This window comes from Myxocyprinus asiaticus, chromosome 3 (assembly GCF_019703515.2).
Source record: "Myxocyprinus asiaticus isolate MX2 ecotype Aquarium Trade chromosome 3, UBuf_Myxa_2, whole genome shotgun sequence".
Classification (NCBI taxonomy): Eukaryota; Metazoa; Chordata; class Actinopteri; order Cypriniformes; family Catostomidae; genus Myxocyprinus; species Myxocyprinus asiaticus.
In genome coordinates this window covers 42,353,987-42,368,310 of record NC_059346.1, presented here as the reverse complement: position 1 = coordinate 42,368,310, position 14,324 = coordinate 42,353,987, and positions in this window count along the sequence as shown.

The window sequence follows — 14,324 nt, the reverse complement described above, 5'->3', positions numbered from 1 at the left end:
GGTTTGAAGTAAGATATCAATCAGATATGTTTAACAAATTATTATTTTTAAGCCAATTAACACAAAACATTACTGTTTTGTTCTGCTTTCTAAACACTGAAATCATGATATTAATCATGAACTGTAAAAAGTGACATCATGCAAATGTTACCTTAAGAAGCTATTTCTACCTGACCCATGACATTTTATTGGTGTAACCTAATGAAGTCAGGTTAATTCAGTGATCTTAAATAATATTTTTGACTTGAGCCAAGCCAGTTACTTTGTTTTGGTGTAGTTTTAAACAGTTAGAAATAAAAAACAAATCTGCATATAGTTTAAAAGAAAACTCCTCTACATTACTACAGCAATGTGTTTATAATGTCACAGTAAGTATAATACATGATAATATATAGCTGTCTTTTTATTTTAAGAAGGGTACCTCTCAAAGGGATCATCATATTTGTGGGTCCTTGGCATCAAAAAGTTTGAAAACTCCTTCTTTAAACGTACATATATATCCTTTAATTTTTCATTTTTTTTCTGAGAGTGAAAACTGATAAAGAAGTTGGCAAATATTTTGCAAGTTTTCAAATTTTGTGGAATGTTATGCAACCGAAATGACATTCCACCCACTTTTCACCCAAAAATGAAAATTCTCTCATCATTCACTCACCCTCATGCCATCCCAGATGTGTTTGACTTTCTTTCCATTGCAGAACCCAAATTAAGATTTTTAGAAGAATATCGTAGCTCTGTAGGTCCATAAAATGCAAGTGAATGGTGATCAGGACTTTGGAGATCCAAAAAGCAGATATAGTCAGCATAAACATAACCCATCAGACTCCAGTGGTTTATTCAATGTCTTCTGAAGCAATCCAGTTTGTTTTGGGTTAGAACAGATCAAAATGTAACTCCTTTTTCACAGTACATCTTTTTCATAGCAGTCTCCTTGGCCATCATGATTTCATGCTTAATTACACTTCTTATAGTGTCATCTAGCGCTCTGTGCATGCATCAAGCTCTGGGAAGTGTAATCGAGCTTGAAATCATGATCATGCCTAGAGACTGCAATGGCAAGATGTACAGTGAAAAAGGAGATATATTTTGGTCTGTTCTTACCCAAAACCAACTGGATTGTTTCAGAAGATATTGATTAAACCACTTGAGTCATATGGATTACCTTATGCTGACTTTTTCTACTTTTTGGAGCTTCAAAGGTCAGGTCACCATTCACTTGCATTGTATGGACCAACAGAGCTAAGATATTCTTCCCAATGTTTTTATTTTTTTTATTTTTTTTTTTTTTTTTTTTCAGAAGAAGAAGTCATACACATCTGGGACAGCATGAGGGTGAGTAAAAGATGAGATAATTTTCATTTTTGGGTGAACTATCCCTTTAAGAAATAAAAATGTTCATGTTCCCACAACCACATTTGGAAAATGTTTTAAGAACATACATTTGTTAGCTTAATTGTTCCATGTAAAATTAAACCAGGCTTAACTCTTGCCCCTTTCTAAAATTCACACTTGCTCTGTCAGTTGTTTTTCATGTGTACAAATCTTAAACTTACCATGCAGTTGCAAATAACACCCTGACCTATGTAGCTTGTTACAAAAATATCCTAAACTACTATCATAAATGAGAGCAAATGTGAAATTATCTCCATAATTTGGACCGGCACGGTCATTTTCATTTTCTATTCTCTACCCCCTCATGAATTCATGGTTGTCACATAATTCGCCCCCATCACCTGAAGATGTGAGGCTTGCTTGCCTGCAGCCCAGCGCAGCCATTATTGTTCCTTAACAGCCCATAAATCCGCATGGAGATGTTTGCTAAAAGTGGAATCTGGGTCAAAGGTCACCCTTGCTATCCTTTGCCCCCCTCTCACCAGATGGCACCTCTAACTTTCCCAGGCTGTCATGCAGCAGCCAATGGCTGGCCCACCTCTACAGCTCCTGGGTGCTCTGGATCCTTTGTGCTCTGCAGTCTAAACAAAGATTCTTCTCCTTTTCAGGCACTAGGGGATTCAACTAAGTGTAAACAGGAAAGGAAACCTTACTACAGTACATGGCATTTCAGAGGGAAGAGCTTATTTTGAGACCATATCAGTGTTATATGTGAAAAATATGTGTAAAGACTTTTAACTTTGTATTTGACTGTTTAATGCCAGGCTGTTCTTGTAATTTAGAGTATGTTTTCATAGCCGGATGTTTAATCAAAATTAAACATTTGCTCAATGGTATGACATACATAGCTAAATGTATTTTTTAAAACTATCTGCTTAATTTCTAATACTTTAAGTGCAATGAGGCAATTTTATTGCAATAAAGAGTTATTAATTGTAAGCATAATGCTTTAATCTATGCAAATTGCCATATAAATATTGGTGTGACTTCCTCCTACTCTATGTAAATGTAAACCATTAGAGGTGTAATCTCTTTTTGAACCATGACGGTAACTGTAGATATTTACCAAATTAATAAATAGGCCTATGTGCCTATTTAAGTAGAGTATCATGCAAATAAGTAAATTAACTCAAAGTATGCCATGCTCTTGCATATGCCAAGAACAACCCAGTCATATAGTTCATTCTTATTCTCTTATTCTCATAAAAGGTTTCCTTGTTTGTTCATTTTATTTATCTTCTCAAATGTTGACATAGCTAATATATGCATATGACAGATTAATGATAAATGTCTAAAGCAATTCATTTGCCCTCAAATTTAGTAAATGATCTCCAACACAGTGGTTTGCATACAGTATTAAGACATCTATAAACTCTATTATCATCCATGTCTGTATATAGTACTGCTTTTTGCTCACCTGACTAGATGCATCCTGGGCTAAAGAACTCAACATAAAAGCCTACTTGCTGCAATATGGTATTTTCCCCTTATGATTAACTCACTTGCAAAGCAGCTTTTCCAGCTCTAATGCCAAGACAGACTGTTTTACATTTCTAATTTGTCATTTCAATAGGAGGGGTAATAGCCTGACTTGCCTACTCTAGGCTAAGCTCCTTATGCTTATTTATACGTTTTAAAGATTTTGTAAGACTGAACTTAACAGCCCAGGTAAAGTTGGTATGCTCCTCATGTCTGTTAAAACCTAATATAAACAAAGCATGTGAAGTCAACAGGTTTCCAAAAGCTTCACTCTGTGAGGAGCCACGGTATTCATTCAGATTTAGTTTAGGTTTCTCCCCAGGTGAACACACTTGTGGAAGATAGCTAAAGAGTAACTGGAACAACTGCAGTCTGGTTTCCTACAAGTTTGTGATCCCTGCAGTGCTGAGGTGAAATACTGATTCGTGAACTTGTCAGGGGCAGCAGGAACGGCTGTAAGGTGACAGCGGCTAAGTGTGTCACTGCGGCAATGCTGCTCGGCAGGACAGCCCACTCTCCTGTTTGTGCCAGAACCTCGCTCCTGAAACCAGGGCAAGCCCCCAGTGAACAACAAAAAAAGCAACCATCGTGAGAAGGAGAGAGGAAAGAGGGACTGGAAATATACAAAAGAGAAAAAATAGGGAAAGAGAAGTGGCTAAAAGCTAACACTCCAAAACAGTGATGTTGTCCCTGCTTATATTTGTATTATTTTCTCTGAAAACATGGATGGTGGTGGCACTTCCAAAGAGCAGGAATCACGTAAATGGATAATTCACCAATAAATTAAAATTATGTCATAATTTATCATCCTCATTTTGTTCCAAATGTGTATGAATCACTTTCTTTTGTGGAGCACCAAATTACATGTTAGGCAGAATCTTTGCCCCAGTCAACATTCTCATTCATGATGAAAAAGATGCAATAAAAGAAAATGATGACTGAAAGTAAACAATGGCACAATTTTCATTTTTGGGTGAACTATTCCTTTAATGCAGTTTTTTAAAGCATGAACTCCCTGAAACTGCAAAAATAGTATCAGCAGAGGCCTATGATGACAAAACCAGCATTTCATAGACCATTACCAAGACATTCCAGATTGCTTTGTTTCATAACTCTGTAACCTACTAACATCCAATGAATGTGCTTTAAGAACCAGTAATGGCTCATAACCTGAAAACATTTCACAAAGCCTTTGAGAATACGTCCATTTTAATCCGGAAAAATTTAACACGGCATATTTGTTTTCGAAATGCTCTCCGTCCACACTTTCAAATGTTTTCCAAAAATTGCTCGTACACACTGAAAATGCCTAAATCCCCTTACTGTGCATGGGAGAAAAAACTTAAGAAGCGTGGCCCTGCATCATTTCCACGAAAAGCAATTGTCCCCGTTTTCGCCACCAAATTCCTAGTAAACGTCCCGTCATCTTTGAAGGAACGCAATGTAAAGGTTGTAAAATGTTACATTTATCTTTAAGCAACCTTATTAAAGTGGATAGCAGGGACAACAATGCCACTTCAACATGGGCAGCCATCTTGACTGTTTTGGGTTGACTGCATCACATGACAAAAAATACTAATATCTCAGTTCCCTGTCTGTCACTCACTCAACGTTGTGTCGATGTAGTGACACTAGGGGTTCACTCTTGAGAGCCCCAATCACCTTTGCCTTATTCAGAATAGGCCAATGAAAATTGGTGAGTGGAATTTGCATGCCACACTCCGCCCCGGACATACGGGTATAAAAGGAGATGGCGTGCACCACTCATTCAGACTTGTTCTTCGGAGCTGAGCACATGTGTGTGTGTGTGTTTGTCCCATCATCTTACCTTCCGCTGCTGGAATTTACGGCGAATATCAGCGGTCACCCTTGCACAGTCGAGTGTTGTGCTTCCCCTGGGTGCTTCGGCGGCTGAGTCCACAGGTGTTAAAAGAGCATATTCCAAAAGAGTATATTTTCTTTAAAAGAGCTTGCACAAACGATTGGCATCTTTTGAAAGATTTCATTTCGTATTTGTGCTACTGGGTGCGGCCGTTATCTCTCCCCAAAGGATGGCCATGAGATCTGTCTCGAGTGCATGGGTCGCCAGCACCCCGGGGCAGCTTTCGTGGAGGGGTCATGTTCTCACTGCGAGAACATGCCCATGAGAACGTTTCTTGTGAAGCGAGAGCCACCGCGGCTGCTTCCCGACCCGGTCCATCCTGTATTGAATCTCAGGCGGCTGCGTTGGTAAGCGCCACGGGGGATCTGGATGTGGATATGGGAGCGTTTCCACCGGCTCAATCCCCGCAGACCTCCCAGGCCCCAGCACAGTCGTTCTACCCGGTAGAGTTTACGAGCGAGGTAGGCAGTCCACCTCAGGGCAGATTTAATATCTCGTTCGGGGCTCATGACGAGGATGAGTTATTGGTTGCAGCATCGAATGGTGGGCTTCTGCTTTCGGAAGCGGACAAATCTTCTGAGCTCCCGCTCTCGGGCGGTAGAGCTCAGGATGAGGCGGACGCTGAGTTGGCAGCTGTGCTTGCCCAGGCGGCCACGAACATCGGGCTGGAGTGGAACCCTCCGCCCTGCACTGAGCGTTCACGGCTAGATGATTGGTTTCTGGGCTCGGAGCATGACACACGGCCCTGCCCCAGTGCCCTTCTTCCTGGAAGTGCACGAGGAGCTTGCAAAGTCATGGAAGGCACCTTTCTCTGCCCGTACACGCTTCGCCGGCTTGTTCACCCTAAGTACCCTCGACGGTGGAGTGGCTAAGTGATATGTCGAGCTTCCCCAGGTAGAGTGCGCCGTTGCAGTGCATTTATGCTTGCAGGGCGCAGCCACTTGGAGGAACCGACCAAGGCTCCCTTCCAAGGCATGTAAGTTTTCTTCGTCACTTGTGGCGAAGGCTTACAACGCCGTGGGTCAGGCCACTTCCACCCTGTATGCCATGGCCATCCTGCAGGTCCACCAGGCCAAGGCCCTCAAAGATCTGCACGAGGGTAGGACCGACCCAGGGCTTATGGACAATGTCCACCTTGGTGGTCCAAGAGCGGCACCTGTGGCTCAACCTTGCGGAGATGCGTGATGCCGAGAAAGTCTGCTTTCCCTATGCGCCCATCTACCAAGGGGGGCTCTTTGACGACACTGTCGAGGATTTCACCCACCAGTTCTCGATGGCGAAGAAGCAGACAGAGGCTATCAAACACATTGTGGCACGGCTCGGCCACCTATAGGCCTCCGAAGTCCCGCGCCCCGTGTTCCTCTCACCAGGGCCATTTTCCTGTGGTGCCAGCCCCGGCTCTCCCACCATCGGAGCCCGCACGCCGGTCTTTGAGAAGAAGATCCTCCCGCCAGAAGGCAGCACCGCCTGCCCGCCAGCCGGCCATCAAGAACCCCGGATGGGCTTCGAGGCGGTCCTGAGACAGGGTGACCCAGGGATGAGGCAGCTCTCATTGACATCTCCCAACATCGCTGGATGCCTTCTGGGTTCCAGCACCCGAATTGTCGATAAAAGAGCAATTTCATCATTCCCTGGGTCATTCTCCAATGCTCAGCCCCTCCGGCCCTCGCACCCATGACGGCCAGGCACTGAAAGTCTTTCCGGTCAGTGAGCAGGATGCGAGAATCTCGCATTCCCTTGTTTTCTGTGGAAAGAAAGCCGGCAAACAGGTAAGTATGGTGGTTCTTGGGGCCGCTCGCCCGCCCCAGCCACCGGTCACCGTTGTGGGCTCACAGGGCAGTACGTCTCCCCTAGACGATCCTCCCGGTGGGGCATCTGCTCTGCCCTGCCGTGAACCACCCACCCCGGGCGTGATAAATCCAATCATCCCCCTGGTGCCATTAGCACAAAGGCTGGAATCCTGGTTAGCGCTTTCCAGCCCGTCGCGATGGCTCATCAGGACAATCCGGCTCGGCTACATGATCCAGTTCACCAGAAGGCCGCCCAGGTTCAGTGGCGTCCTCTCCACCGCTGTGTGAGGCGAGGACGCCTCGGTCATTCGGGTGGAGGTCGCCACCCTTCTGGCGAAGGGAGCGATAGAGCCCATCCCCTTAGCCAAGTCGCACAAGGGCTTTTACAGCCCTTATTTTATCATGGCCAAGGGGGGGAAGGGGGGGGGGGTTGCTACCAATCCTGGATCTGCGTGCCTTGAACAGAACCTTACACAGGCTTCCGTTCAAGATGTAGACACAGAAGCGCATCCTGATGTCTGTACGACATCAGGATTGGTTCGTGGCCATCGACCTGAAGGACGCATACCTGAAGGTCATATGGCATCCTCGGCAGCAGTACTCCCCCTCAGGTTGATGCATATGAGACCACTCCAGCACTGGCTACAGACTTGAGTCCCGAGGTGGGCATGGTGCCATGGCACCCAGCACGTGACTATCATGCCTCGGTGCCATCAAACTTTAAGTCCTTGGTCAGACCTGCCATTTCTACAGGCAAGGGTTCCCTTAGAGCGGGTCTCGAGGTGCGTCATGGTCACGATGATGCCTCGAATTCGGGCTGGGGCACTGTGTGCAATGGGCAGGCAGTATCGGGGTTCTGGAAAGGGCCCCACCTGCAATGGCACATCAACTGCCTGGAGTTTCTGGCTGTGTCGCTGGCCCTGCAGAGGCTTTGGCCATTGATTCATGGCAAGCACGTGTTGATCCGGATGGACAACACAGCGACTGTGGCATACATAAACCACCAGGGAGGGGTTCGCTCACATCACATGTCGCAACTCACCCACAGCCGCCTCCTCCTTTGGAGTCAGCAGATGTTGAAGTCTCAGCAGGCCACTCACCTCCCGGTCGTCCTCAACAGTGCAGCAGACGCACTCTCATGGCAGGTAACACTCCGCGGAGAGTGGAGACTCCACCACCATGCAGTCCAGCTGATTTGGGAGAGATTCGGAGAGGTACAGGTGGACCTTTTCACCTCCCGAGAGTCCTCTCACTGCCCCCTTTGGTACTCCCTGTCCGAGGCTCCCCTCAGCATGGATGCCTTGGTGCACAGCTGGCCTCGGGGGCTGCGCAAGTACACATTTCCCCCAGTGAGCCTCATTGCACAGATGTTGTGCAAAGTCAGGGAGGACAGGCAACAAGTCCTGATGGTTGTGCCATACTGGTCCAACCGGACTTGGTTTTCAGAACTGATGCTCCTGGCAGTAGCCCCTCCCTGGTGCATTCCCCTGAGGCAGGACCTTCTCACTCAGGGGCAGGGCACGCTCCGGCACCTATGGCCAGATCTCTGGAATCTCCACGTCTGGCTCCTGGATGGGATGCGGATGACCTAGCAGGACTTCCACCAGCGGTGGTAGACACAATCACTCAGGCCAGAGCTCCCTCCATGAGGCGGCTGTATGCTCTGAAGTGGCATCTCTTCACGAATCGGTGTTCTTCCCACGGGGAAGATCCACAGAGATGTGCAGTCGGGTCTGTGTTGTCCTTTCTACAAGAGGGACTGGAGAGATGATTGTCTCCCTCTACCCTGAAGGTGTACGTGGCTGCTATTGCAGCATATCATGATACACTGGATGGGAGACCCTCTTGACAGCACGACCTGATCACCAGGTTCCTCAAAGGCATGAGGAGATTGAATCCCCCTAGACCGCGCCTGATTTCCTCTTGGGATGTCTCTGTGGTCCTACCTGCCTTACAGAGAGCCCCCTTTGAGTCCCTAGAGCAGGCCAAGCTCAGCACTTTGTCCCTGAAGACGGCCCTCCTGGTGGCACTCACTTCTATCAAGAGGGTGGGGGACCTGCAGGCGCTCTCTGTCACCAGCGAATGCCTAGAGTTCGGGCCGGCACACTCTCATGTGATCTGGAGACCCCCGGTTACATGCCCAAAGTTCCCACCACTCCCTTCCAGGATCAGGTGGTGAACCTGCAAGTGCTCCCTTCAGAGGATGAAGACCTGGCCTTGTCATTGCTGTGTCCAGTTTGCACACTGCACATCTATCTGGACCGCATGCAGAGCTTTAGATGCTCGGAGCAGCTCTTTGGAAATCAGCAGAAGGGGAAAGCTGTCTCCAAACAGAGGTTGTCCCATTGTGGATGCCATTTCTCTGGCTTACCAATCACAAGACCTGCCGTGCCCTTTGGGAGTCTGGGCACACTCCACCAGAGGTGTTGTGTCCTCCTGGGCACTGGCGAGGAGCATCTCTCTAGCAGACATATGCAGAGCAGCGGGTTGGGCTACACCCAATACCTTTGTGAGGTTCTACAACCTGCGCATAGAACCGACTCCCCCCTCGGTAATCCCATATGATGCGTTTCCACTGGTCGGTTTCCCCTCAGGTGAACCTGTGTTTCCCCTCGTCAGAGCTCTGCTCTGCCTCGGCCACTGTTGCTGTGTACCCTCTCCGTAGATAGGGTCCTCCCCAGTGGCATCATTCCATATGTGAACTTCCCCGTCGGTAAGTCCATGTGAGGTATTCTCAACATGTTAACCTCCGTCCGGTAGGATGTGGTCTCCATAGTGCTCTCCCTCCTGGAGAGGGAAGAGCATTTCCCCAGCACTATTCTAGCAGGTGCTCGGTGGGAAATTACTTAATAAAAAAATCAGGAAAGGCCACCACCTGTAGCTTCCTCGGGTAAGTGCCTCCTCCCACCCTTATTGGGATCCAGGAGACACCTTACCTAACTCGCTGGAAGGTCACGACGTGGTCGAGCACTTGCTGCGTGGCACGCAGCAGCCTGCCCGTGTCTGCTCCTCCGTACCTCGTGACACTGTTCAGCACCTGCGGCATTTCATATAGGAACCCCTAGTGTCACTACATCAACACAACGTAGAGTGAGTGACAGACAGGGAACATCTTGGTTACTGATGTAACCTCTGTTCCCTGATGGAGGGAATGAGACGTTGTGTCCCTCCTGCCGTGGTGCTAAACCGACCACTGACATGGCTGGGACTCTCTCTCGGCTCCTCAGCACAACTCTGAATGAGTGGTTCACGCCATCTCCTTTTATACCCGTATGTCCGAGGCGGAGAGTTGCATGCAAATTCCACTCACCAATTTTCATTGGCCTTTTCTGAATAAAGCAAATGTGATTGGGGCTCTCAAGAGTGAACCCCTAGTGTCACTACATCGACACAACATCTCATTCCCTCCATCAGGGAACAGAGGTTACATCAGTAACTAACACATTTTCCCTGTGCACACTACAACATGAAGATGGTGTTGCAAAATAAAACATACTAGCGTGGATGTGGCCTATATGCTAGTCTCTCATTAGTTATGCCACAGAGGCACATTTTTAACAGCACACAATGCTTTGTTTGAGGAAATAGTGAGTACAAACAGACCAAATAATAAAAAATAAAATAAAAAAATGCCTAAAAGAGGTAAAACATGCCCAACATGATTATGAGGTAATTTCCATTGGGAGTGAAGGGGCACAGGGTTTTCAATAAAATTCCCATGTGAAAATGAACACTTTCAAAATTTTCCATTGCATCTAGGTACTTAAATTTTAAGGACTTTCCATTGCAAAGACATTGCGTGAAGCAGTCCTACATGAGCACACTTTGGCATTGGGCAATGTTTTGAAAATTTTTAAACTAAGACAGTGACATTGAGTTTCCCTTAGATCTAGGCAACAAAAACAAGCATTGGTATTCTCTCAGTTCTGGCAAAAGCACTATGCTGAGAAAGCGAGTTCTTTGATCGAGAGCAGTAAAATAAAGACATCAGAATTTGTGACTGATGACTTTTGTTGGCAGAGTTTAAAAATCTGAGGGTCAAACACTGAGATGTAGCTTGAAGGTTTAAACAGAGCTTGCCTTGCTGTTTTGTAAAATTTATTCTGAAGTCTTAAGGCCAAGGTTGTAGACACATAAACATAAACAGAATTCTGATACCAACTCAACACCACATCACGCTAGCATATTCCCCAGATTCAAAACAAATAAACCAAGGAAGACATTTTAAGTAGTTTTCTGGTAGTATGTGTATCATTTATAAACACCCAGGATGTGTTGAGGTCTGATGTTGAAGAATTAGGAGAATCCAGAATGAAATCAATATCTTGGCCATGGAAGTGAGATGGGCTGCCAAATGAATTGGCACACACAATGTGTCTTACTCAGGCACCAGAGAGAGAGAGAGAGAGAAGAGACAAATTGTCCTTTTTAGGAGGTTTGCTTTGACCCTTTGGGACTGTCCACACACTTCTGTCTGGTTAGCCAATTTACAGTTCAATGGCTGTGGCATTCACAATGTTTAGACAATGATATAGACAATCGTTATTTCATAATTTTAATTTGGATACCAATGTTAGTGAAGTAATATTTTGATTTAAAGGGTCAAGTAGCTTTTTAGAAGAAGCTAATTTATATGTGTGGCATATAGGAACAGAAAAAAGAAGACATATATGACACTGACAGACACATGAGGATGGAGAAAGATGTAAACAGAAGTAAAAAAAAATAGCCTAAGTCACTCTTAGGCCGTGGTTATAGTGTGCTGTGTGAAAAGGACTCCAGCCTTTGGCTCTCTGTGCATTTCAACACACCATAAATCATTCTCCTAGACGTCCCATGTATTCTGTGAATGATATATTTTATTTACACTACAGAGGAAAACACACATGGTCGTTATTAATCATCTCCCACCTTTAATAATGATTCAACTTCTACCCATTCATCACACAACTTCTAAGCTGGGCTTAACACAAGAATAAAAAAAGAGAGAAATAGACAGATGAAAGAAAACAAACAGTGTTGGCTAACAAGCAAGCTTTTTCAGAGGTTAAGGAACAAATGGGATTAATAGTGGCATTTTCATATTGTGAATACAATGACAATAAAATATAGTCTGTTTATCACATGCCTCGAGATTCTTTTGTTTAGATAAATACCTGCACACGATTGTGACAACAAAATCTTAGGTACACAGTTCTGCTAAACTTACTTATGTTTTCACTGCTAGGTAAACATTAGCAAAGAGCCATACAGTATGTCAGGCCACTGGTTTTCTCTCAGAAGTCACTTGTAATGATGAGGTATAGACAAGGGGTCAAGGTTTCAATGGTTAGCATAGCCCTAACTAACTAAGCCATCTAGCCGCATTCAAAATGAGTTGTGTATTCTAACAAAATATAATGGAAGAAGCATATGTGTTGCTTATCTTTCATTATAGTATACAAGTGACCAAATATTTTTTTAGTGGGCTTTTAAAAAGGTGAAAAGGATATTTTTCCTTGTCTAATGCTTGTCATGTCGCAGCTAGTTCAGGACAGTCACTGGTGAATGGATTGAAACTGTATTTTCATGGCGTCATTGTCAGGTGGCTCCAACATGATTAGTCAGATGGCATTTACTACTTAGGTGATTGGCTCAAAACGTCTGTGCTTCCCATGAGAAAAGATGGCAGATTTCAAACCACGTACTTCTGGGGGTCCTGCGTCAGATGAGCAACTGCTACTGAGATGAATTAGAATGTTAACAGATAGCTTTCTTTAGGTATTATAGACCTCCTTTAATATAGATAAACTAGGCTGGCCATATGCCTTCTTTTTCCCGGACATGTTCTATTTTTCAGACCTGAATAAAGCGTCCAACCGGGATTCAAAATTGTCTAAACATGTCCAGGGTGGGGGGCTATCTCAGCAAGCAAAGACACTGACTGCCATCCCTGGAGTTACGAGTTTGAATCCAGGGAATGCTGAGTGACTCCAGCCAGGCTTGCAAAGCAACCAACTGGCCCGGTTGCTAGGGTGGGTAGAGTCACGTGGGTCACCTTCCTCATGGTAGCTATATGGTGGTTCTCGATCTCGGTGGGGCGCATGGGGAATTGTGCATGGATGCCGCGGTGACATTGTGGGTCAATGGCAAAAAATTCAGAAAATACAATGAACAAGAACACAGGTCAAATTATTATGTGACGAGCAAAATACCTCAGCCAAAGGAGAGTTTGTAATAAAAATGTAATCTTTAGGGAAGAAAACCTGGGCATAGCAGGAGAACTGAAAAGTATGAAGTGTAGCAGAAAAAAAAATATTTTTAATGGCATCTGATATTTTTTTAATTTATTTTATGTTATACTTTATTTTATTTCATGACCATCATTAAATGTATGAAATGTTACATTTTATTAAATGTGTATGTCCTATTTTTGGACAACCACAATAAGGTTGCCCTAGACAAACACACCCACTTCTCTTGATATGTGGCATAGAAATCTATTGTGTTTCGCTCTCTGGCTGTATTAGTGTCAAAATTCATTCAAAGTGCAGTAGACGGTTATGCTGCCTCCTCCCTATAACACTGAGGCAAAGATAGACTTCAGTGAACATGAACCATGTTGTGGCTCTCTCTAGTATCTTGGCGTGGAAAAAAAAAAAAGTCTGTTAGCGCTGAGCACTAATGTCAGATGAAGTGACACATATCTGTTCAGTCGGCATTCATTTCTCCTGTTATTAGAGATTTAGCCACTAGGGATGTGCCTGAAGCGAACACCGTATATCAAAATGAATAACGGATTCATCCAAATAATTTGTATGACTTATTATCCAAGAAGCACAAGGATCAAGCGACATTTTAAATAAACATATCCAATATTACAACAAATTTATGAATCTGTGCAGCCAATATTTCTAAAGTGTAAACCTTATGAATGAAAATGCACACGTTATGATTTCAGATCGGATGGGCGTGGTCTCGACTCCGTTTGCGGTCTCCGTTAATTGTGCACATCTGGAGCTTGTCAAGTGTAATATAACATTAACTAAGATACGACATCATATACACTTTCCACTTCTTGAAATGTCTTTGTTAATGTATCACACGATTCACACGTAATTCCTATGTATTCATTTAGAGCCTAAACCTGAGCGCGAGGTTAAATTCCTGACCTGAAGTGATTTCATGTCAGAGCCATGTCTATCCGTCTCTTAAAGTTGACCACATTTATATTCACATCAGCGATTAAGGTAATTAACTGGTTAAGACTTTATTCCGATAAAAAGTGAAAATGCTCCATAAAGGTTTAAATGCTCCATAGAGTAGCCTGTTCATCTATTAGTAATATTCCTCCTTATGTAAAACAAAGAAACTGAAACTCCGTCTTTTTATTTTTTCTTCTTCTTCTTCTTCTTTAAACTGTGCTATATTTGAAAATTTTGTGTTCTTGAACTCTGGTAAGGCGCTATATAAAAATAACATTATTATTATTATTATTATTATTATTATTATTATTATTATTTAACTAAATAATGGTGTCCTATCGTAAAAAAAAATCCTGATAGACTTACTGGACTTTCACCTGTTTGTAGGCTATATTGATTTTATTTTAATTTATTTTAATGTTAGAATTTATATTTATTATTCACTGCAAAATGTGTGGTTGAAATTTTACATTTTGTTTGACATCTCCTGCCTCAAATGAAAATTCTGTTTTATGCAGATATTAATATCTGAAATACCAGGATAAACTACAACATATTCCACAGTTAATGTAGCCTACAAATTCAGCTTCATCTGGT